Source organism: Clarias gariepinus, chromosome 18 (assembly GCF_024256425.1).
Source record: "Clarias gariepinus isolate MV-2021 ecotype Netherlands chromosome 18, CGAR_prim_01v2, whole genome shotgun sequence".
Lineage (NCBI taxonomy): Eukaryota > Metazoa > Chordata > Actinopteri > Siluriformes > Clariidae > Clarias > Clarias gariepinus.
In genome coordinates, this window is record NC_071117.1 from 15,785,906 (window position 1) to 15,809,265 (window position 23,360).

The 23,360-nt window shown below is 40.8% G+C and overlaps 1 protein-coding gene across 2 annotated transcripts in view; it reads left to right on the forward strand.

The window, feature by feature from the left end:
* Positions 1 to 17,243: 17,243 nt before the first annotated feature.
* bcl9 (BCL9 transcription coactivator) overlaps positions 17,244 to 23,360 on the forward strand; it is a 115,310-nt gene continuing 109,193 nt past the window's right edge. For both annotated transcript variants that reach the window (XM_053476855.1, XM_053476856.1), the window contains exon 1: positions 17,244 to 17,649. The gene's annotated coding sequence lies outside the window, so the exon portion shown is untranslated. The remainder of the gene's footprint in view (positions 17,650 to 23,360) is intronic.

Below are 23,360 nucleotides of genomic sequence, written 5' to 3' on the forward strand. Positions count from 1 at the left end.
TTTACGAGTATCCAAGATATCATGTATCACGCATGCGCTTCTTGTTTTCACTGCGGAATTGCGGATAATCATCTCCCCTGCTGGGTCTTAGTGCTCGTCTCTCACTGGTATAATCAACATACGCGTGTACTGTTTACTATAACACTGTGATCACGTCTTTGTGTTTGTAAGCATGTGTGTACAGCACGCGTGTACTGTTTATTATAACACACGTGTGTGCACGCGTATAAAGCAAAAGCAAGTCTCTTAGAGGGTAAAGATCCATTTTTTCTCTCCCTCTCTGTATTAGCCTGTCACATACACTCGCCTTTACAACCCCCCTCCCACCCCCTCTCGGCTTCCCACACACATACAGACGCACACTCTCTGCTTTACACAGAAACTCTGCTCTGTTGCGATTCTTTTTAAAGGTAAAGTGCAGGTTCATTTTATTTATTTATTTTTTACAGCAGTGATTCCGTTAATATGCACTTACGCGAGTGTAACTAGCTATGGTTCTTGTGATTTTTTTAGATAAAACAGTCTCTCCGTTAATGTGTGTGTGCACGCACATTACACACACACAGCGCCTGCATGCATAAACGGAAACACTTATCTGTCAGGATTTATTTTTACTTTTTTTAAAGTAAAATGCAGGTTAATTTGTTTTATTTTTACTTTATATTTTGTATTAATTATTTTTATGTATTTATTTTTAGGGCTGTGGAACAAATAATTTGAGTTTCCATTATTTTAATGGGAAAATTAAATTTGGTTTACGAGTGTTTTGAAATATGAGCCCGCTTCCGGAACGAATCATGCTCGTAATCCAAGACTCCACTGTAATACACAGAGAAGGACTATACAATATGGTTAGACAGAGTAATGTATTCAGTTCAATGTGCATGTGATTAGGTGAAGGCAGAGTTCAGCAAAGAATCAGCTGTGGGGAAAAGGCTGTTCCTGAACCTGCTTGTCTTGGTCTGGATGCTCCTGTAATGCCTCCCAGAAGGCAGGAGGGAAAAGAGCCTATAAGAAAGGTGAGAGAAGTCTTTTGTGATCATGTGTGCTTCTATAATGCATTGGGCAGTTTTCACCACCCTCAGCAGTGCTTTCCGGTCCAACACAGAGCAGTTCCCATACCAGAGTATGTGTTTCACCTTTTACCTTCCTGAAGTCTACTATGAGCTCCTTGGTCTTCTCGGTGTTGAGCAGCAGGTTGTTGCCAGCGCATCATGCAGCTAGATGGTCTACCTCCTCTTTATGAGCTGAGTCATCATTGTCTTTCATCAGTCCTAGGTCTAGAGTGGCAGGGAGACAGGGCAAAAAGAGGTGATCCGATTGTACCAGATGTCTTCCTAAGAGCCCTGATCTCCACCTCATTGAGTCTGTCTGGGATTACATGAGAGACAGAAGGATTTGAAGCAGCTTACATCCACAGAAGATTCTGTCCACAGACGTTTAGGAATGTTTGAAACAACCTAACCTACCGAGTTCCTTCAAAAACTGTGTGCAAGTGTACCTAGAAGAATTGATGGCAATTCTGATTTTGCAGGCAAAAGTTAATTTACTTTCCAAATTTGTAAATTGATAAAACTATTCTACACGTCTGTTTTTTTCTTAGCTTGCAGCTTTGTTACACCTGTCTAAAACACATCTTTTTTTTACACCTGCTTTTACATTTATATACATTCACCTAAGACATCTACTAAAAAAAAATCTATATTTTATTGTAATAAGTAGCATTGATGTTGTTGTAATGTTTCTTTTTAACATGGCATAAGTAAGAATATCTCAAATCTAGTGAAATCTATCGACGTTTTCTTAATAAACATTTACAATATATAACATACACAAGAATACTGTACTAAACCTGTTTCAATACATATTTTACTTTTTAAGCATTAAAGTTTCTTGTTCTTTTGATAATTTCTTTTTATAACTCTAAGCATTCTGGCAATAGATTAAGAAAGCGTAAAGCTTAATAACAGTAAGATCTCGAAATAATCTTAAAATCTTACAATTGGCTTATTTGAGGCATACAATGGGAAATAAGATTAGAAAGTACTTGATCAGTTTCCCGCTCTCTCTATGTTCACCCTATTAAATGTGCAATTAGTAATTTTAGTGGAGGCTTTTAAATTTAAATAGTAACAGCTCATTCCTTTAGTATTAAATCCATAACCACCTTCCAAGGTATAAATGCACGCGCGTACACACACACGCGCGTTCTACAGGATGGATCTCTGAAATACTACTTCTAGATGTGGAGCTTTATGATTGACAGGTGAGTACATCCACTTCCTTGACCAGGCTGATTAAATTTAGCTGGTTTAACAGGAATATTAAAAATGTTTTTCACAGCGTTATCATACTGTATCCATCTTCGAACCTCACCAGTAATACATAGGACTGACTTAATTCACTTGAACCAAATCCCATTTCAAAAAAAGGAAACAAATTTTTTAGAGGGGCACAATGATTACTGATCACCAACTTTACACATACAAATCAGGTCATTGTGGATCTCATTATCTCATAGGGACGATCTACCCATCCTGCGTAGTTTTATCTGCCATAGTCTCATCTGTTGGCCATATAACTTCAAGACGCTCACCATTACCACCATCACCACCATCACCACCATACAAGCCACACAAGTCTAAACTAAAAGTCAACATTTGACCTTAGCATCAGTTTACATCAGCAGATCCCTGAGGCTTTCTCACCTGCCCTCGGTGTCAAAAAACAAAGAACATGGATATTAATAGGTGGCTGTGGGGAGACTAAAGTGATACATATGACTCTGATTTGGCAGCGATGCAGCATTTCACAGGGCATTCTTAAGTACTGGCGTAAATGTTTAGGAGTTACAAGCAAGTAAAAATAACTGCAGCTAATGATTCTTTGGAGATTCTAAGTTGATGAGAAAGACAGAAAGTAAATAGCAAAATGTGCATGGCTCAAAAACATTTTCTGCCATTTTTGTTTTTTGGGGGAAAAAATATAATTAATGCATCCTAATGTCTAAGGGCTGTTCTGAATGTAATGCATAAGACTGCATCATTTTTAATAACTGTCATAGGTTGTTTAAATTTTTCTCTTCCTCTTTTCAATGGTGCTCCTGAACATAGTCCATCATAAGTATTGTCGAACCCAATCGACCCCAGTTTTACCGAGCATTCCTGGATGCAGTGGATAGTCACCAGTTGTGTGGTTTATCTTCAGTGCTGGTTTTCTCTTCTTTAAGCTTTATCCATCTGTGCATTGACCTGGACAGTGCTAACCACTAATTCAATGCAAAGAATTCAGTCTTTGCATTAAATTGCATTGTGGGTAATATAGGAAACTATTAACCAATGTGAAAATGGTAATATTTGCAAGGCGACAGTGCTAACCATTACACCACCATGCCACCGCTGATTCACTTCCTACTTTTACTTTCTAATGAAAAATATGTTATCTGGGTATACTGACATTTTTAATACAACATTTATTTATGAACCTTATTTGTGTACCTCATCATCATACACTGCAGCCTAGTGGATAATACTGGTACTACCTGGGGCTTTGTGTAAAATTTTATATGCATTTCAGGCATGTATCATTCATTATATTGCCAATATTGCCATATTGTTCCGATCACTTCCATGGTTACAAGTGTATAAAATCAAGCACCTAGACATGCAGACCACTTGTAAAAAAAATGAATCGCTCTCAGGAGCTCAGTGAATTTCACCGTGATGTCACCTGTGCAAGTCCAGTCGTGAAATTCCTCCCTACTTAATATTCCACAGTCACCTGTTAGTGGTATTATAACTAACTGGAAGTGATTGGGATCGACAGCAACTCAGCCACGAAGTGTTAGGCCACGTAAAATCACAGAGCGTGGTCAGTAGATGCTGAGACACATAGTGCACAGAGATCAATGACTTTCTACAGAGTCAATAAATACAGACCTCCAAACTTCATGTGGCCTTCAGATTATCTCAAGAATAGTGCGTAGAGAGCATCATGGATTGGGTTTCCATGGCCGAGCAGCTGCATCCAAGCCTTATATCACCATGTGCAATGCAAAGCATCGGATGCATTTTGGACAATTACACGCTCCCAACTTTGTTGGAACAGTTTGGGGATGGCTCCTTTCTTTTCCAACATGACTGCGCACTAGTGCACAATGCAAACTATTTGTATAGTGCTTTTAACAATTGGCATTGTCCCAAAGCAGCTTTACACAATCAAAAGAATTATTTAAGTTTGTATGGAATGTGAATGTGTATAAATCAAAATGGTCAGATAGTCCTTGATGAGCAAGCCGAGGGTGACAGTGACAAGGAAAAACGAGATGGTAGTAGAAAGAAACATTGAGAGGAACCAGACTTAACAGGGAACCCATCCTCATCTGGGTGAAACAAAGAGCAGGAATTGATCTGCATTCATACTGTGTGTTATTTGGCAGGCAGTTCAGCATAACAGTTAATGTTAATATGGAGTCTAAGTAATTATTGAAAACTCAGGTAGACTTGTAGGAAGTTCCAGTCCTGAACTATCGAACAGTCAAGTCCTCAGAGAAACAGCTGCCAACACCAGTCGAGGCCAGAACCATCTTCTAGGTAGAGAGAATCATTCCCAGACACGAGACACATCCCAATGAGACACACGGAGCATCCATGTGACGAGATCACCAACCAGAAGCGGGGCACCAGGATGGGTCAGACAGGTCCGGAGGGCAGAGGGAGTCTGGATCACTGGCAGCTCAGGAACGACATGATAAAGACATGGATGTGCGAGTTTGGTGATGAACTTGACTGGCCTGCACAGAGTCCTGACCTCAACCCGATAGAACACCTTAGGGATGAATTAGAGCAGAAACTGCAAGCCAGGCCTTCTCATCCAACATCCCGAATGGTCAAAAATTCCCATAAACACACTCCTAGACCTTGTGAAAAGCCTTCCTAGAAGAGTTGAAGCTGTTATACTTGCATAGAGTGGACCAACATCATATTAAACCCTATGGATTAAGAATTGCTGACCTTATTTTATTGCCACATAACATTGCTAAGTCTTGACCTGAACAACTGAAGCAACCCCAGATAATAACCCTGTCTTGTACATGCATTTTGCCCATTGAACAAACAGAGGCTTGTACAATGGGCACAGTGCATGATGGGTACATCGCTTCGGACTCACATGATTATGCATTTTTCTGGTTGTTTTTGTCTGTTTCTATGATTCTTGCAACGTCATTCACGTATTCCTTTAGTGGTTAAAATTGACCTGTTATAAAAGTACTGATTTCTTTTGTTCTATCTGACATATTTAAAGTCCAACACACAGATCGATGTCTGAAGCTTCCCCGTTAAAAGTGGCAAGGCATCAATGACCTATGCTGTGCTGCCGGGACAGATCTGTGCTGCTTGAGGTTTAAGGGTTTATTATACTGTATTACATGAATAGAAGTGGAAAACAATTAAGGAGTCAGAAGAGGGAAGTAGCAGTAAAGGGACCACTGAAAATAAAGCACAATTCCTAATAAAAACCTACAAGAATGACTAATAATTTAAAGAATAAAGAAAACTAAAGAAAAATGTTATATATTTTGTTATGTTAAAGTCCTGCTTATGGGCTATTATGTCAACATTAATGTATTTATTAGGCTTTTATATACAGTAAATAAGTATTAACCCACTTGACTTAACCCATGAAACTAACCGGTGAATATAAAACTGGCTCTTTCTCCTTGAAAGAAGACGCCCACCTGAAGTGACCACATGGTGGAGCTCAGTGTTTAAAAACTCCTCTTCATTTTACTACTGAAAACACTAGAGACATCGGCATTGTCTACAAAACATTAAAATGCTCCTTTGCATCTTCCAGGGACGGTAAACCGGCACAAAAATGTGACCCTGCTGGCAAACTCTGTCTAGAAGTCAGATTGGAGAATTCGAAATGCCCAGTGGTGAAGCAGATTTTGATGAACCTATTAAGAATAAAGAGATTCAGTTATTTGATGTGGACTGTACTAGGGTTACATCCAAAGACAGAATAGATGAAGCCTGGTACGATGTCCTCACGTCTGTGTAAACAGGGACGAGGTCTCAGTTGCCGTAACGAAGATACAATGGAACACATTTTCGCCTCCACTTCCTGTAGACTATTTTTGTCTACACCGGTAATGTTACCAGAAAAAAGTGAGGTGTGTACTGGTGTGTGTGTGTGTGTGTCGACTAGGGAAGGATTGATATATCATACTGTAGCTCCATCTTGACTCCTGCACTGCGCATGGAGGAAAATTCTGACTTGATGCTAAGGTCAAACATTATTCCGGTTATTATCCCATTTTGTACTTTACCAGGAACAGTGTGTTTCTATCTAATATCTGTTTCATCCTACAGCAACAATATCCATACTTCATTAATAGGACCATAATTGTCAAGACCAAGAAAGGCTAAGACCAGGACTTAAAGAAAGGCTAGGACCAAGCTCGAATCAAGTCCAAGTTTTGCAGAGTTGAGGTCAACTCAGGACTGAGTCACAATTGAGACAGAAAAACATCAAACCTTTTCTTTGGCCAAGCGTGAGTTCAACGACTTGGCTTCATTCATGCATTGTGCATTGTTTCCCAAAAGAAGGAATTAATTCTTATTAAATATCATATGTGTGAAAAGACAAAGACAAAAATGTCCAAGAGCAAGACAAGTCCAAACACAAAACCTAATGTACAAATAAAAGTCCAATAAGCAAGTCAAAAACCAGTCCAACCATTCCAGAGACCAGAATTGATTCCTGCAGCTATAATAATAATTATTATTATAAGCATCTGAAATGCCAGTACGTTTGGTGTCATTCCATTACTTAATGAAGATGTATAAATGATTTCGCAACAGTACATAATCCATATTTGTCCGTGCAATCTTTTCGTTTCTGTTTCGGTCATCTGTTTTGTGATGCTGAATATTATTCCTCTTTGGATGGACAATAACAGAAGTTGTACAAAACATTGCATGAGTATTTAAGCAAGCAATGACACATACAATACAGGAGGACTGTTTCACAAATACTTGCTTCCTAAAACCAATTTACCCTCAAAGACTGTTTGGGGCACCCTAGGTCCTTCTACTGGAGATCTTATCAAAGTAATGGACCCCTGGACCTGGTTGTCATTAGAGACAGAGATACTGCCAAGGAAAGCCAAGGAAAGCCATGAGCCATGAAGAGATAAATGAGGCCAGGAACAGCATTTTAATAAAGGAAAAGAAGGAAATGTACAACTATATTTATCTTATCATGGTTGACAACAGAGAGAAACTCAAGAGTCTGTTATCAGTACTAAAAAACAGAAGCATATATTTGGATAACACTTTGCAGATTACTCAAGTATATTACTGTACAGTTTTCTTAAATGTCTCACTTGCCATTCATAATATCCGACATTACAGAAGATCTAAACTAAGATTAATGGCCTCTATGAATGGAAACGCTAGAATTTAAGTTACATTAAGCCTTTTTTTGTCACATATACATTAATGCACAGTGCATATCCCAGCTTAGGAAGATGGTGTCAGAGCTTAGGGTCAGCTGTGATACAACGTCTCTGGAGCAGACAGGTTCAGGGGCCTTGATCAAGGACCTAACAATGGCAGCTGGTGGCAACCCATTGAGCTACAACTACCATGATTTAGTTTAAATCTCAATGTCTGAAGATTTGTGCTGAAGAGTTTGGCCAAGTCGATGGCAAACTGATAAAACCACATGAGCACATCATTCAGGCTTCAATGGCTTGTAGTCTTCCATCTCTATCTTGGCTAAACATAGAGAAGCCACTTGATGAAGATGGCTAGTGAGAGCCTCTCAGTCTTATGATGTATCTCTGCTTTGATCAAAAAAAAAAAAAGCCAATATCCTGTATATCTACAAAGGCATTTGAACTTGTGACCAAAAACAAGTAAAGATATCAGTTCAATCCAATTTTATTTATAAAGTGCTATTTATATAAGGCTAACAATGGTCATTGCCACAAAGCAGTTTTACAAAATAAAAAATAATGGACATAAGTCCAAAAATTTGGAGGAAATATGCATGAATTATATTTATCAGATTGTCTCTGATGAGCAAGTCGAGGGTAGCAGTGGCAATGAGATGGTAATCGGAAGAAACCTTGAGAGGAACCAGACTCAACAGGGAACCCATCCTCATTCAGGTGATATCAGGTAGATATAGCAGGAATTGCTTTATGGTCATACAGTGTTTAAGGAGGCTGGAAGTTCAGTATAATAGGAAAAGTCCACTTCTCTTTTTGGAGACGCGTATAAAAACTGTTTGTGGAAATTTCAGTCCTAAACAGTCCTAAAAGGTGTCTTTCCTGAGTGCATTTTCCAAGCACAACATACGGTCCACTATGCATGGCTCACTACCACCACCACCCCCTAGCCTGATAACTGCAGGGACTATGACTGATATTAGACAAACACACAGACTGTGTTGTTTCAGTAATCATATTTTTAAGATAGCAGGCACAAGATATACTGTTGACATTTGTTTATAGTTTCCATGCAGCATGAAGTGTAATAAAAATCTGACACATTAATTGGGATCAGCATATTCTCGTTACTGTTGCATTGGACATGTATTCAATCTTGTACCACATCTGGAAAGCAGGATATATCTGATTTATCTATTTAATGTGGGTTTTAGACTAAGAGTCTGGATTTTACATTAATGCTGACCAAATCTGATTTATTCATTCACACTGTGGTTGACATACACTGATCAGCCATTAACACTACCATCAGGTAAAGTGAATAAAATTGATTATTAATTACACTGATCGGCCATAACATTATGACCACCCGCCTCATATTAAGTAGGTCCCCCTTTTGCCACCAAAAGGTAATGATCTGTGAGTTCTGAAATCTTTCTATTGGAATCAGCATTAACCTTTACTTAACTTAAGCTACAGTAGCCCTTCTATTGGATCTGACTATACACGTCAGCCTTCACTTCATGTGCATGGGTGAGCCTTGGCCACTCATGACCCCGTTGCCAGTTCACCGGTTTTCCTTCATTGGATCACTTTTGGTTTGTCCTGACCATTGCAGACCAGGAACATCTCACAAGAGCTGCAGTTTTGCATTTGCTCTACCCAGGTATCTAGACACCACAATTTGGCCCTTTTCACACTGGCTACATTGTCAACATCTCCTCATTCCAATGGCAGCTGGAAGTGGGTGGCATATATTTTGCAGCAAGTAAACCTTTTTTCTTCCTGAAGTTGACGTGTTGGCAGCAGAAAAATGGACAAGTGTAAGGATTTGAGGGACTTAGACAAGGGCCAGATTGTGATAGCCAGAGAACTGGGCCAGAGCAACTTTAAAACTGCAGTCCTTGTGGGATGCTCCTGGTCTGCAGTGGTCAGGACCTACCAAAAGTGAACCAAAGGAGGAACCAGCAAACTGGTGACAGGATCACAGGTGGCAAGACTCACTGATGCACATGGGGAGCGAAGGCTGACGCATGTAGTCTAATCCAATGGAAGACCTATTGTACCTCAAATTAAAGAAAAGGTTAATGCTGGTTTTGATAGAAAGGTGCCAGAACACACAGTCCATCACTTATGGTTATGGGGCAAAAGGGGGACCTACTCATTATTAGGCAGGTGTTATGGCTGATTGGTATATATGCCAGTAAACTGGTAGGATCATAGGCACCTAAGGCTCACATATGCCTGTCTGGTCCAAACCCACAGAAAGCATCACAAAGTAGCACAAATTGCTGAAAAAAATTAATGATAAATGGTATGAAATGGTAAGAAAGGCATCAGAACATGTCCAGCTTGCTGTGTATGGGGCCAAGGGGTCAAGATTGATCAATTGTTGATCCTGTGGGAGATTTTTAGTCTTCCACTTGTTAATGTTATCTAATTATAAAACATTAAACAAAAGCTGTATCTCTAGTCAAAAGAACCAAAGAACGACTCAGGACTCTGTGCAGATCTGGATGAAGTAAGCAGGATTTATTGCAGCAATAAAACCCAAGTGAGCCGCACTTGCAATGCTTAGATCGTAAATCCAAGCATCATCAAGAGCAGACTGTCTGACAGTTGCATGCAGGCTCATTATATACAGTTTTCAAGGCGAGGGATGCACACCTTGTCCCCTACTCTGTACTTCTTTTTTCCATTCCTTACTAAAGTTTTTAACCCATTATAATTTAACTTTTTCCAATAAATTCTCCCATTATGTTTAGGTTTTTTCTACCAAAATTATGTTTCGTCATATACCTCGTCATCCGACTCCCTACATCATCTGTAACAAGTGATTATATTTTTTCCCATTATAATTCATTTTTATTGCAAATTACTTTCCGTTATCTTTATACTTGTTTTGCTTAGTTTATAAAAAAAAATAAAAAAAAAAACAGGGAAGTGCATATTTTTACTATACATTCCTGTTTTTTCCTGTTTTTTTATTATTATTTTTTTTTAACAGTTCTCAAGAGACAGACCATCTCTTTCGCACTATTTCAGTTCCTTGTCCTGTTTTCCCAATTTGTTGTACTTAGGTATTTTATTTTAATCTTATAGCTGATTGTACTTGGTCAAGTGCTCATTGCATCCCTCTGGACAGCTCGGATAGCATGGACAGTACAGATTATAACTCTACTGAACCTGCCATTGACCGAGTATCAGCGCCTGTGCAATTGATGCAATTTCTACAGAAGAGGGCTTACGTATTGCAGGAAGGATGACTCCAATCCTGGTCCTTCAAGAGATTTCGTCTGGAGGTAAACAGCCCTTCTCCTCATGCCTTTAGGCCTGTACGGACAGAGTCTGGCACTCCAGCTCCTTCTGTTCTAAGGCCTGTTTGTCATGTAAGTGTTGCCACTCAGACCGATTTTGAAGTGTCCATTAGTACACAAACTAACAAGAGTTTGGTACCCAAACGGATTTTCCTCCAGCACCTGCAGCAATTCTGAACCGCGGCATTTCTGCTTTTGTCCCTCTTGCTGATCTTCCTGTGGGTGTTGTTCTGGTTTAGAGAAGGTTGATGTTTGATATGTGATTTCTTATGCATTTTATTTCGCTATTCATGCTTACCCTATGCTTTTTGTACTTTTATGTTGGGCCTTATACTTTGTATTTTTTATATCGAATTTTTTCATGTATCTCCTTGTTTGTCATTATGTAGATGGACATGCTATTTTATGTTGTCTCTACTTCTTTTTAAACTCAGTATTCTTAAAACTGATCGTGTGTCTTTGGGTTATTTGTCTATATTCTTACTTAGACATGTGTGCACGACTGCAGGTGCACGTGTAGCACGTGTATCCAACACATGTTTCAATCCCTCATTAAGTGTGCTCGTGTCTCTGTATCTATTTATCATACACATGACAGCTTAATATAAAATAAGTAAAGTTCATGTCTGGGTCACTCTAGGGCTGGGGTACTTTGGGTACACACTGTACACTTGGTAACACTATCCATCAAACAACAACCCACAGCACCCAAAGGATCAACCATTAACATCCCCGTGGCAGACACCACAGCGCCCCCCAGAGGTCTTGTGGAGTCATGACTGCTCCATTTATCCCTCCCTAGTTGGTTTGCAATCCACCAATAAACGTAAAGAAAAAGAAGAAGAAAAACACTACAATAAGGTTGATCTTTTTTGAAGACAACATTGTGAACAAACCTTTCTCTCACTTTCCTATTTTATCTGCTATGGCCATGCAGTTCAGGGAGATGAGATCAAAGAAGGTGGCACATCTGTGTTTTTATATAGTTAGCTTTTACACCTGATGTCATGCCGAAGATCACCTTTTTCACACTACTAAAACATACCAGTTTGCATAATATGAGCGCTCCATTGTGCCTGGGCATGGACCAGCGTACCAAAGCATACAAAGTGCACTTGGAAAGGCGGTCCCACGCACATTGTGGTGTACTCGGGCATGGCTTTAATGAGATATAAATGCTAACTGTACTTAAACATGGAAGTGGACCATTGTCTCCAATATCTTAGCACGCACGCAACATGTGCCGGGCTCATAACCTGCACTACATGACCATAGCTATTAGAATATGAATGCACATGAGAGTGTGATGTCTGATGAAGCACGGCTCAAAGTATAACTTCCTTGTTCTCTTCTTGTATCTCTTAAACCAACTAGGTGCATACTCTTGTATCAGAGAGTGTAAATAGTCAAGCGTACTGAATATTTCTCTTAATGTACAATCTGGCCAACAGAGGAAAGGGAAGGGGGGAGGGCAATCGTTCTCGAGCATGTTACGAAACAATCGTGCATAGTGTGAAAGCAGCTGTTGGGGCCAAGTGTACTCGGATCTGTGCCTGAGTCCCTGGTGTGAAAGCAGCCTTAAACTCCTATGTGAACTGCCAGGACTCAAGGGTCTCAAACAAAGCCTGAAAAGATTTCTATGCTCACGCAGCTCATCGCGAACTGATGTCAGAAGAACCAGATTTGTGCCACTTTAACTGGGTGATGAATACAGCCTTAAAATTTCCCTGGAACAGGACACAGACTGAGCTCTGTCGATTAGACAACCGTCTGGTTGCATCTGTTATTGACTGAAGAGAAAGCCCAACACACACACACACACACACACACACACACACACACACACACACACACACGTACACACACTATTGATTGGTAGATTAGACGGCTACTGAGGGAGGCTGAGAGCACTGAAATTGCAGGCTTCGTTAAATGAAGCTTCGCTGGTGTCTTTAAATAGCTCAGTCTAGGAGTGAGTGGAGTGTTTACAGAAACTCCTCCTACCACAGGCTGTGTCACAAATTCATCATGTTAAACACTGTGTTGTTTGTGACACCTAAATGAATTATGGAGTCGTGCAAGTGTATAATCGGGGCTGTGTGTTCCCTTGAAGGACAGCGTCGTTTCTCTGCACAGGAACTATAACCACATCATATGCTGTAACATAGAGTGTGATAGTGTATTAATATATTCCTGTTCCTGTTTTTTTTTTTACCCCTATGTTTCTCTTTACAGTTCTGTTTTTTTTATATATATATATATATATATATATATATATATATATATATATATATATATATATATATATATATATATATAATTAGACGTTTAAACCCTTTACCTCATTTATCCCAGGCATCGCACTGCCACCAATTCTCAATGGAGAGGCTGGACACACTGGCCCCGCCTTCTCTTCCTCCTCCTCCTCCTCCCCCTCCTCCCCCACCTCTCCTACATTACAGGCGATGAAATGTTAACTCTTTCCTCACAGGGCCTCTTCTCTCCTTCACATTATGGCAATATGGCCGCAGAAAGCTATCGATTTCTTCCCGCCAAGCTTGTCAAGCGCACTATTTTATCAATCTGCAGTAATATTTTTCACTTGCTGAAGTTCAACTGACTTTTCTGTCTTGACTTCCAGCTTTACATCTGAATAGTTTTAAGAATATTTATTGCTGTTTGATGCACTTTATCTTGCTTCGGGTCACGGCTTCAGAACCTACGCCAGAAACACTGGGCATGAGATGGGAACACACTCCGGATGGGACATCCATCATACTGCACCACACACACACACACACACACACACACACTCAATCATTCTAGGGGCATTTTAGCATGGTCAATCACGTTTATTACTGTGTAATACTGTAATTACCTACCTACTATATTTTGGCATTGTGGTCCGTTCACCCAGGAGATATATTTGCCATTTCTGTGGCAATTACTTAAGGGCTTGACTCCTGTTTGTCATTTAGACACTACGGGCAATTTGGGAACGCCAATTACCTTAATCTGCATGTTTTTGAACTGTGGGAGAAAACCGGTGTATTTAGAGGAAACCCACCAAGCACAGGAAGAACATGCAAACTCCATGCACGCAGTACCGATGCAGTAATCGAACCCAGATCCTGAAGGTGCAAGAAATACCAAGAGTCAATTACAATAATGTTTTTAGACCCAGTGAAAAATCTAGACCCATAGGCATTTAATATCTATTGTTTTTAGTGCAGGAGTTTGCATGTTCTCCCTGTGCTTGGTGGGTTTCCTCCAGATGGCCATCTCCGGTTCTGACAAAAATAAGGCCCACATGGAAGTGGAAAAACTTGCAGTTCCACTAATGACCACTAGGACCACTAGCTGGCTCCAAAAGTGAGTCAATACAAAAAAGAGCCCCATGTCATAATGTTCAACTTCACAACAGAAATAAAAGTTTACAGCCTGGTACGAAAACCGGTTTTGGTGTCCATAACTAGATTTTCCATTCATGACTGTATGGCGGTTAATTTTATGTAACTCATCAGTTTAAGTTACATTGGGCCATAAAATTATTCATAATTAAGAGTGTGATTTAATCAAATGCAAGTAATGTTAGCATATTAATATGGCCACCTTAGCATTTTAGCTAAGCTAAATTTAAGCTAGCTTTGGAAAATGCAAATGCTCCGTCCATTTTCCCATTTAGGTAGAATCAGCTTCTGCCAAGATGGCCGCGACCAGAGCTCCCACAGTTAAGCTTTAAAACTGCTCTTCAGAAAACCTGTGGGTGATGTCACAGGGAATTTGTTCAGTTCTTATACATTCTGTGGTTTGATTCCCCAGTCCAAAGACATGTACAGTAGTGTGTACAATCAGGATTGCGAGTGTGTGCTTGTGCTCTGCGATGAGTTGGCGTCCCATTCAGGGTGTACCCCGCCTCATGCCCTTGGATCCCTGTGAAAGGCTCCAGGTCCCCCATGACCTTACAGAGGATAAGCACTGGAGACAATGGATGGATGTTTTTATTTCAGACTCACAATGGCTTTCAAACTAATAAGGAGATTGTAGACCTAATGCCACTTGGCTTTTTTTTGGGGCTCATCTGATGTCAGCTAGAAAAGGGAAATCATGTCTACGTGGAACAACATCAGTTCTGATACATTAAAACTTCAGTGTATCAACAAGTGCCATAAAGTCTTTTTGTGAGTCGCTCTGGATAAGAGCGTCTGCCAAATGCCTAAATGTAAATGTAAGTCAGACGCTGAGAATTTGAGCACGAGCGCTAATTAATAGCTTGAAATACATTTTTAGGTATGCATCCAGACTTCTGTGCCGCCTTATGTGTTAAAGAACTAAAAGAGTACAAGCCCTAAATGAGAAGTTAGGGGATGTTAACAAAGCTATTCTAGCAGATCAATTAATAACTAGCTTTTCAACTATAAACAGTAAGTTAAATTAATGCACTGCAAAATGTGATATCTTAAATGAAAGCATTCCAAATCCAGACAAATTGATCTAAAACCCTTTAATATAAGATTACAACAAATTAAGATTTTTATGTCTATTTTTAGTTTTAATATATTTCTAGGCGTAAATGTTTTGCTACTTTCAACACACGCCAAAAAATGATATCTTCGCACTTGAAATACTCTTGATTCTAGCCAAACCTATATAAGTTTACAACCAAATATAAAGTTATTATGCTTTTTTCTAGTCGAATGTTACTGAAATTGCAAGTGAATAATATCTTGATCTATTACCCGAATAATTTTGCTTTAAGAAATGCATTTCTAGAAACTAGCAACATTATCTTAAATTTGTGTTGAATGTGATTGGATCCAATAAACTTTGATGTAATGCGACTTTGATTTTAAGTTAAACACTGCAGAAAAATATTAGCATCTTAGCAAGTGAAATCAAACCTATTTATAATTTCTTAAAATAGGATTACAACAAAACGAATACAAGGCTATTAAGATTATTTCTAGTCAAATGCTACTAAAATTGCAAGTGAAAGATTTCTTGTTCTAAACAACATTATTTATTATTTTTAAGAAATTATAGATAGGTTTCTCCAGATTAAAGATTATTTCACTTATATTCTTTAATCTGGAGAAACCTAAAAAAAAAATTAATAAAGTTGTAATTTTATAATAAGAAATTAACGATAAATCTGACTAAATTCAATCCTTTCACTTTCTAAGATTTATCATTTTTTTGCAGTGTGACTGATGTTAAGTTGAGAAAACTCTATCACAACCATATCCCCTTAATATTTTGAGCTTTCTCAACTTTTTTCTTGTGTTGTTGACAGGTCATGTCTCTTCATTTCTGGTGTAATAAGTCACATGGAATATTCTACATATTTTATCTTGACAGATGATGCTGGACATTTTCGATCTGAAAAATTTCCCCGCAATTGAACCAAACTCTTCCGGTCGACCTTTGACCAAATCCTAGACAAAACACTGAGTGAAACTCGCTTGTGGGAAGGTAAAAATCTGTTTGGAACATCTGCTCGCTGCTTCGTCTGACTGTCACACATCAGCCTCCACCTCTCGGCTGTCATCTCTCGCTCCTGCTTCTCTTTCTCACTCTTTTCCTCTTTAACCATTCTCACATATCTGTCAGTAGTGGCGTGTCTAATGATGAACTGGAGAAGCGAAGACGCTTGATATCAGATCTTACGACTGTGTTGAGGTTAAACCAGCGCATCAGAACCTAAAAGTTAGGCCAGACGTTCCACTTCCATCCCTCATATCGGGGTCTGTGGCTCATTGTTCCTAAATCCACACCTCCCCCCTTTTCTCTCTCTCTCTTTCTCTCTCTTACTGTCTCTCAGCCTCCAGTCCACCCCCTCTTTTTCTCTTTTTTCCCTCTCTCTGCCGCTCTGTTTCTCCAGGCTTACACTGGAAAACCCAGATGAGAGGATGGATCCCGTCCCACCCAACCCCCTCCTGTTCTCACTTTTCCTCCCGCCCCCCTCGTCTTCTGTTTTTTTTTCTCTCCCTCTCTGAGAAAACTGCGAGAGAGAGAGAAGGAGAAGAAGAGCAAGGAGAAAGTGAGAGCAGTGGTGACCCCAAAGCCCCAGTAGAAGTGTGTGTGTGTGTGTGTTAACACATCAGACTTTAAGGATCTCACACAGAGAAAGCAAAGAGCTGAATGGTGGTTTGAACGAGTGTCTTCATGCACTTAAGAAAGTGTGTGTGTGTGTGTACATATGTCCATGAGAGAGAGCGAGAGATAGAGTAAGAGAGTGAGAGTGTGTGCGCGTACGTGTGTGTGTGTGTGTGTGTGTGCGTATATGTGTGCTGGGGAGAAGAAGGGGGGTGGCCGCCTTGTTTGTAGCTTGTCAGCAATTGCCTGAGACAAGCCTCCCCCTGCATGTGTGAAAGCTACTTGGCGTGAATGCCTGGACTGTACCAAGTGAAGGCGGAACGACAGGGGGGGACGGCGGCAAGAAAAACAGATCAGACCGGAGACAATAGGCCCCTCAAGTGTTCCCCCCAAGTTGCTTTGATGTTGTCCTAGCGTCTAGATGCTGAAGGGGACCGAGGATTGCAGGGAAGAGAAGCCCTTTGTGTGGATGTGTGTGTGCACTTTTTTTCCTTCTACTTCTTCTACTTCTGCTCCTTCTCCTCCGGGCCGGCGTGGACAAAGGGGAGGGGGACAAAAGCTCGGGGAGAAATAGCTGAGGAGACAAACGATGAAAACCCGAACGGTCCCGTTCACGTTTTTGTGTCGGCTCTGCGTGTGAGAGGGGGCCCGAAAAGAAAGGGAGCCAAGCGAGAGAAAGAGGAGGAGAAGCTGCAGTCTCGCAGAAAGAGAGAGAGAGAGAGTGTGAGAGAGAGTGAGAAAGAGGGAGAGAGAGAGAGAAAGAGAGAGAGAGAGAGGGTGAGTAGGCTGTGTCTTTTTCTTCAATGGCAGCTCTCCCTTTTTTTTCTTTTCTCCCTCTGTTTTTTTCTTTTGGGGGTGGAGGGTTGGGGGGGGGGTTGAGATTAAGAGAGGGAGACTTTAAGGGGGACTCAATTAAACTGTGTGTGTGCGTGTGTGTGTGTGTGTGTGTGTATTCACCTACTATTACACACCAGCTATGGAGATGTTATTCTTAGTTCATTAGAATGCATAAGTGTGTGAGTGTGTGAGTGTGTGTGTGTGTGTGTGTGTGTGTGTGTGTGTGATGGAAAGAGTTTGGAATGTGTCATTGGATAGTCTATTGGCTCACTATGCCAACAGTACACCTATCTCCTTTCTCACCCACATCAGGAGTACCGCTTGTGCGTTTGTTTTTGTGTGTGTGTGTGTGTGTGTGTGTGATGATATTGTGGAGATATGGTCCTGGTGTGTGGCTATGGTGTTGCTTCTTTCTCCTCCTGTGTGGCAGATTTGTCGCTCTTGGCAGCAGGTGAATTGCAGTGATTGTGGCAGCGTGTGTGTGTGTGTGTGTGTGTGTGTGAGTGTGAGCGCGTGTGTATGTTGGGGTGGGGGTGGTTCTATTCTGCCTGGGGAGGCTCTCTGTCTGTACCCAGCATGGCGGTTGCAGTTTGCTTTCACTCCACCAGCTGTTCCGAAAACCTGCAGTGGTTCCCTCTCTTCTCTCTCTATTTCTCTCTCACATAAACACACACACACACACACACACACACACATTCATTCTCACTGTCTGAAAGGTTTCGCCCATCACCTCGTCATCTCCAGCCTGTCATTAGAAACCCAACATAGGGTGTACCGCGCGAGTTCCTGGATCAGACGTGAGCCCTGAACAGCAGAAAGAACGAAAGTAGTAACAAATCTTACAATGATGAAATATTACACGTAACTCACAAACGTGTCCGTGAACTGTGCATCGCTACTGTACGTGCCGTCTGCCGGAGTTTTGCAGCTCTTTGTTGTCGTTCGCTCGCACTGAAGACTTTATCACATAGAGATTTTTTATGATTTTTTTGTTTCTATCAGGACCGTCATTTTAACTGGCGCATGACTAACCTGGTCTACCCCGGGTACAGAAGGAGCTTGGAATGGAAATCCTTAAAGTTAAAATGACTGTGAGCTGTAAATGATGAGATGTCTGCTCACCTGTAGCACCTGTGTTAAAAAAAAAAAAAAGGATGCTGATAAGGAAGGTAGTGAGTGGTGACTCAAATGGTTAAGGCTCAGGGTTACGGATCGGACTGTACATTGTGATCATAATAGCGTCTGAATCTTCTGACATCATAAAAAGTTTAAAAAGTTTAAACAAATCACACACTCATCACTATGCCTTTCCATTTCTCTCAAAAGCACAGCAAAAAAGCTGTGATAAAAAAAGTTTTCCTTTTGTATCTCCACACACACACACACACAACATCGAAAAAAGACGCCTAAAGCTTTTAAAACTAGCTCCGGTGTGACATCAGACGACGTGAGTCTCCTTAATGGAATTTCAGGCCGTCCCGAGTCCTTAACCTTTGCCCTCGTGTTGAAACCAAAAGACGTTCCCGCTTCAAGCTTAGGCATTTTAATGGAAGTGAATCAGATCTCTGATCTCTGCATTACTCGAATCTGAAGCTGCAATTAAAGCAGCATGCTTTTAAAAAGTCTCAGAAATGCAGACGCGTTAGCCAAACCCGTTCGCTTTGTAACGGCCGGGTTTGTTTACTAATGTCTGACGTGAGGGCTTACTTGTTTACTTAGGGGACAAGTTGTGGTCTGGCTAGGCTCTGGCACAGACTCTTAGAGAAAGATGCCTGGACCAGCTGAATGGGAAACGAGCCCTGGGCCAACAACGCTGCCAATCCCTAATGCCACTTCTAGCAACATGAGATAAAAGAGACTTCTCTGGCGTTCATGTGGTTTAATAAAGAGAAGCGTTTGAGGTAATATAAGCCTTAACTATATCCTCTTAATGAGTTAACTTCAGCTGGGTGTTCCACATCATCGAGTACAAGACATCTGTATTAGCACAGAGCACCATTTAGGAACAGAAATGCACTGTGTACTTCTTAGAATATTCATTAATATTTTGCGCAGCTTAATTTTTTTTTTACAATAACGCAATAATACAGTTATCATTTTTGGTAATATCAATGTTTACGAGATATAATACAGTATGTCTAATAGCAACTCTGTTTATTTAATAAATCACTATACACTAGAAATAGGAGGGGGAAAATATTCAGTTACATATTGTGATCCTTTTGTGAGGCAATTCATCTATTTGCTACACTGACTATAAAGTTAATTTATTATTTAGTTTTTAATAATTTAATATATTTTTTAAACATTTATACATGCTTGTTTTTTAGGTGATAAAATGTTGCTGTTCCTTTATAATCCTACAGGTGGTGCTGTCTAAACTATTCACACAGCACAGCAAATTAGTTGTGAAGTTTGTTTAGAATTGTAAAATAATCAGAACTAAAAATTGTGATATTAACAGGATCGCAATACAACTAGGTATCGTGATTATGGTGTATCGTGAGGTCCCTGGTGATTCCCATTCCTCCTACACACAAACACACACACACACACACACACACACGCACAGGATCTGTCTGTGATTAGTCGGAATTCCAGTGGTGTGACCCAATCCAGACAACTAACAAGGCTTTATCAGTAGCTTCGTGACACGCTCCCGACTTTACTCCTCCTTCTAATCACAGTTTGAGACAAACTGAAGAAAATTAGAGACAGAGCGAGACAGAAGTAAATAATGGAGGACGAGACGCCCCAGAGATCCGCTGCTAGAAGGAGCAGGAGGGATGAAGCGAGGGATTTGAGCCTCAAAAAGGAGGAATACTCTTGCACGGAGAGGGCTCCGGTGGAAATAAAAACCGAGTTTATTCTTCACACTTGTCAAATATCCAATGCATAAATTATGGCCATGTTACAGCGATGCTTAATAACCCACAGCAAACATAAAACGCATTTAGTTAGATGACAGTTTAGTTAACGCCAGGATATGCCGGCGCACGGTTGTAATTGTTTCATTATCTCGCAGAGGCATGGGCAGATCTTGGTCGGTCGGCAGAGATATTCAATCGGCAAAATAATGAAGGAGGTGAGAGAGAGAGAGAAAGAGAGAGAGTGTGTATTTCTCTCCATTCAAAAAGCCTCCCTGTGTGCTGGTATGCAGGTTTCTGAATTAATCCAGCACATTCCTGGGGCTAATCACTTTTTGAATAGGAGAGGTGCGTTGTGTGTTTGCCTCCGTGCCGAGATGAGCGTAAATTTAGTTAAAGCTGCCTACAGACCCTGATGGAGAGAGGCAAATGGATGGATGGATGGATGGATGGATGGAGAGAGAGAGGGAGAGAGAGAAAGGGCTGGAGAGGGGGAAGGGGGAATAATGATGTCTTGGCTTTTTAAAGCACATCGGTATTCATGGCATGAAGGATGAGGGAGGGAAAAAGACAGAAAGAGAGAGAGAGAGATAGAGATGGAGTAAGAAAGATAGACAGAAACGCTTGATGAGGCGGGCTCAGGACTATATGTCTAGTGAGGATGATGGCCATCGTCACTGTGGTGGCATGGCGTTGGCGTAAATTCAGGCACAGCTGCATCACAGTGCCATCAAGAAAAAAGAACTTACTTAAAAAGAAAAAAAAAGAATATAAGTCGGGAATCATTTTCTTTTGCTTCCTAAAAGCCAGAAAAATGTCATCAATAGGCAAGGGATTGTTTAATGCAAGCATTTCTGTCACAGCGACGAACTCACTTCATCATACGGTCTCTTATTTGAACTGAAAGCGTGCGTGACTGACAAATATACATCATGTGCTCTGAGGAAAACAAAATGTCGTTCACATATTGAGCGCTGGCATCCGCGACCTGTCTGTGTGGTAGTTTCCTTCTCAGCGCTCGCGTGTTCTTTGCTGACTTTTGCAAACAAAGCCTGGAAAAAAGAGCGGAATAGAAATGACATGAAATCCATCAGAACGGAATGAAATGGAAATATGTTGAAAACACAAAGTATGATGTGATATAAGTCTGTTAACTCTGGGCGTCTGTCTGACTGGATTGAACACGAAGCTCCATCAGAAGGCATGATGGCTTGGAGGTCAGCATTGCTGCCTCATACCTCCAGGATTGGGGCTTCAAATCTTGACTCCCACCTTTGTGCATGTTCTCTGTAGGTACTCTTTTTTTAAAAGACTGAGTTTTCCTCCACAGTCCAAAGACATGCCTTGATTCGTGTTTCCACTTTTCCAGAATTGTATGAATAGGTGTGTTTGTGTGTGTACTTGCGTCCTGCAATGCCTTGGGACCCCATCCAGGGTTTCACCTGCGTTGTGCCCTGAGCTCCTTGGGGTAGTCCCAAGTTATGGAAAAATCTAATAAATTAATGGTTCTTCATTCTTCTTAGACAACCGTCTGGGACTCAAACGTATTTGTTCTGTGATCTGAACAAAATCAGTAGTTTAATTTGTCTTCCCTTTGAAGACTCAGCCAAAGCGTGTCACTCGCACTCAGGCAGTAGGAGATGGAGGAACCTCTATGCTGCATCTCTTAATCTTTCTTCTCTCCCTACATCTTACTGCCTCTGCAGCAGATGTTTGTCTAGTCAGGACGAGTCCACGTCATGTTTTTCCTCTCTTACCCTTTTGCACGTTGTAATCCTGCCTGTTGCCTTCTGCAAATCACAGCTTTCTCCACACTCCATCAATGATTGAGGACATTACCTCTCACATTCTCCGACAACTGATTGCACCAGAACCCCCTCACACACAAGGTTTTAGGCTGACTGCAGCTCACTACTGATGCTGGCGAAGGAGGGGAAATCGAGCTACCTCTCGTTTATTCTCTCTGTCTCTTTCTCATTCCCCCGTTCCGGTCCATTCCCCTGCTCCTTCCCTGCGTTGATCATTGATGGGCTTAGCAGCGCCGCTGAGCTGGAGACTCAGGCCATCGATTGGCCTCGTAATCGGCATGGATTTCTGCTCAAAGTGGTGAAAAATTTGCCACGGCTTATGGCTAAGCAATTTCTAGACGCTAGCTGAAGAGGAGGTGAGATGAAATGAACGACGTGTACCAATAATTGATATTAAGGTCAATATGTGAACTTCAGTGCTACCAGGACAGGAGTCCAATCAGTATTTGTCTTTGAGCTCTGTTACACTGATGCGAGGTGAGGGAGAGAAATACATAGAGATACTGTAAAAGAAGAGGAAGAACAGATCAGGGTGAAATCCTGTGAAAGCTTTAGGACATTCTCAAGACCAGCAATCATAATGCCTTGATGATTTTCTAAAGCTGTCTCACAGCTCCAGGCTCTTTGGAAAGATCTTGAGCTTCAATTCTCGGCTGTGGGTTTCCTCTAGGTTATCCAGATTCCTGCTACTATTTAAAAATCTGCCGATTGGTGGTTGGGCTATGCTGTGAATGATAGGGGCCAAGGTCCCACCTTGCTTTGTGTTCTCAAGATAAATGCCAGGCCTATTGATGCCCTGATCAGGATAAACAAGCTATTGCATATGACTGAGTGATTTGCTTTAAGAATGCATAGTGTTTAGTGTTGTTCCTTTGGTGTGTCATTTTTAAACCTGGTGTACCTGTATTAACATGTAAAAGTTGCTAAGCCAGAAACCCATTTCTTCAACAGTATCAATAACGATTAATGTATGCTT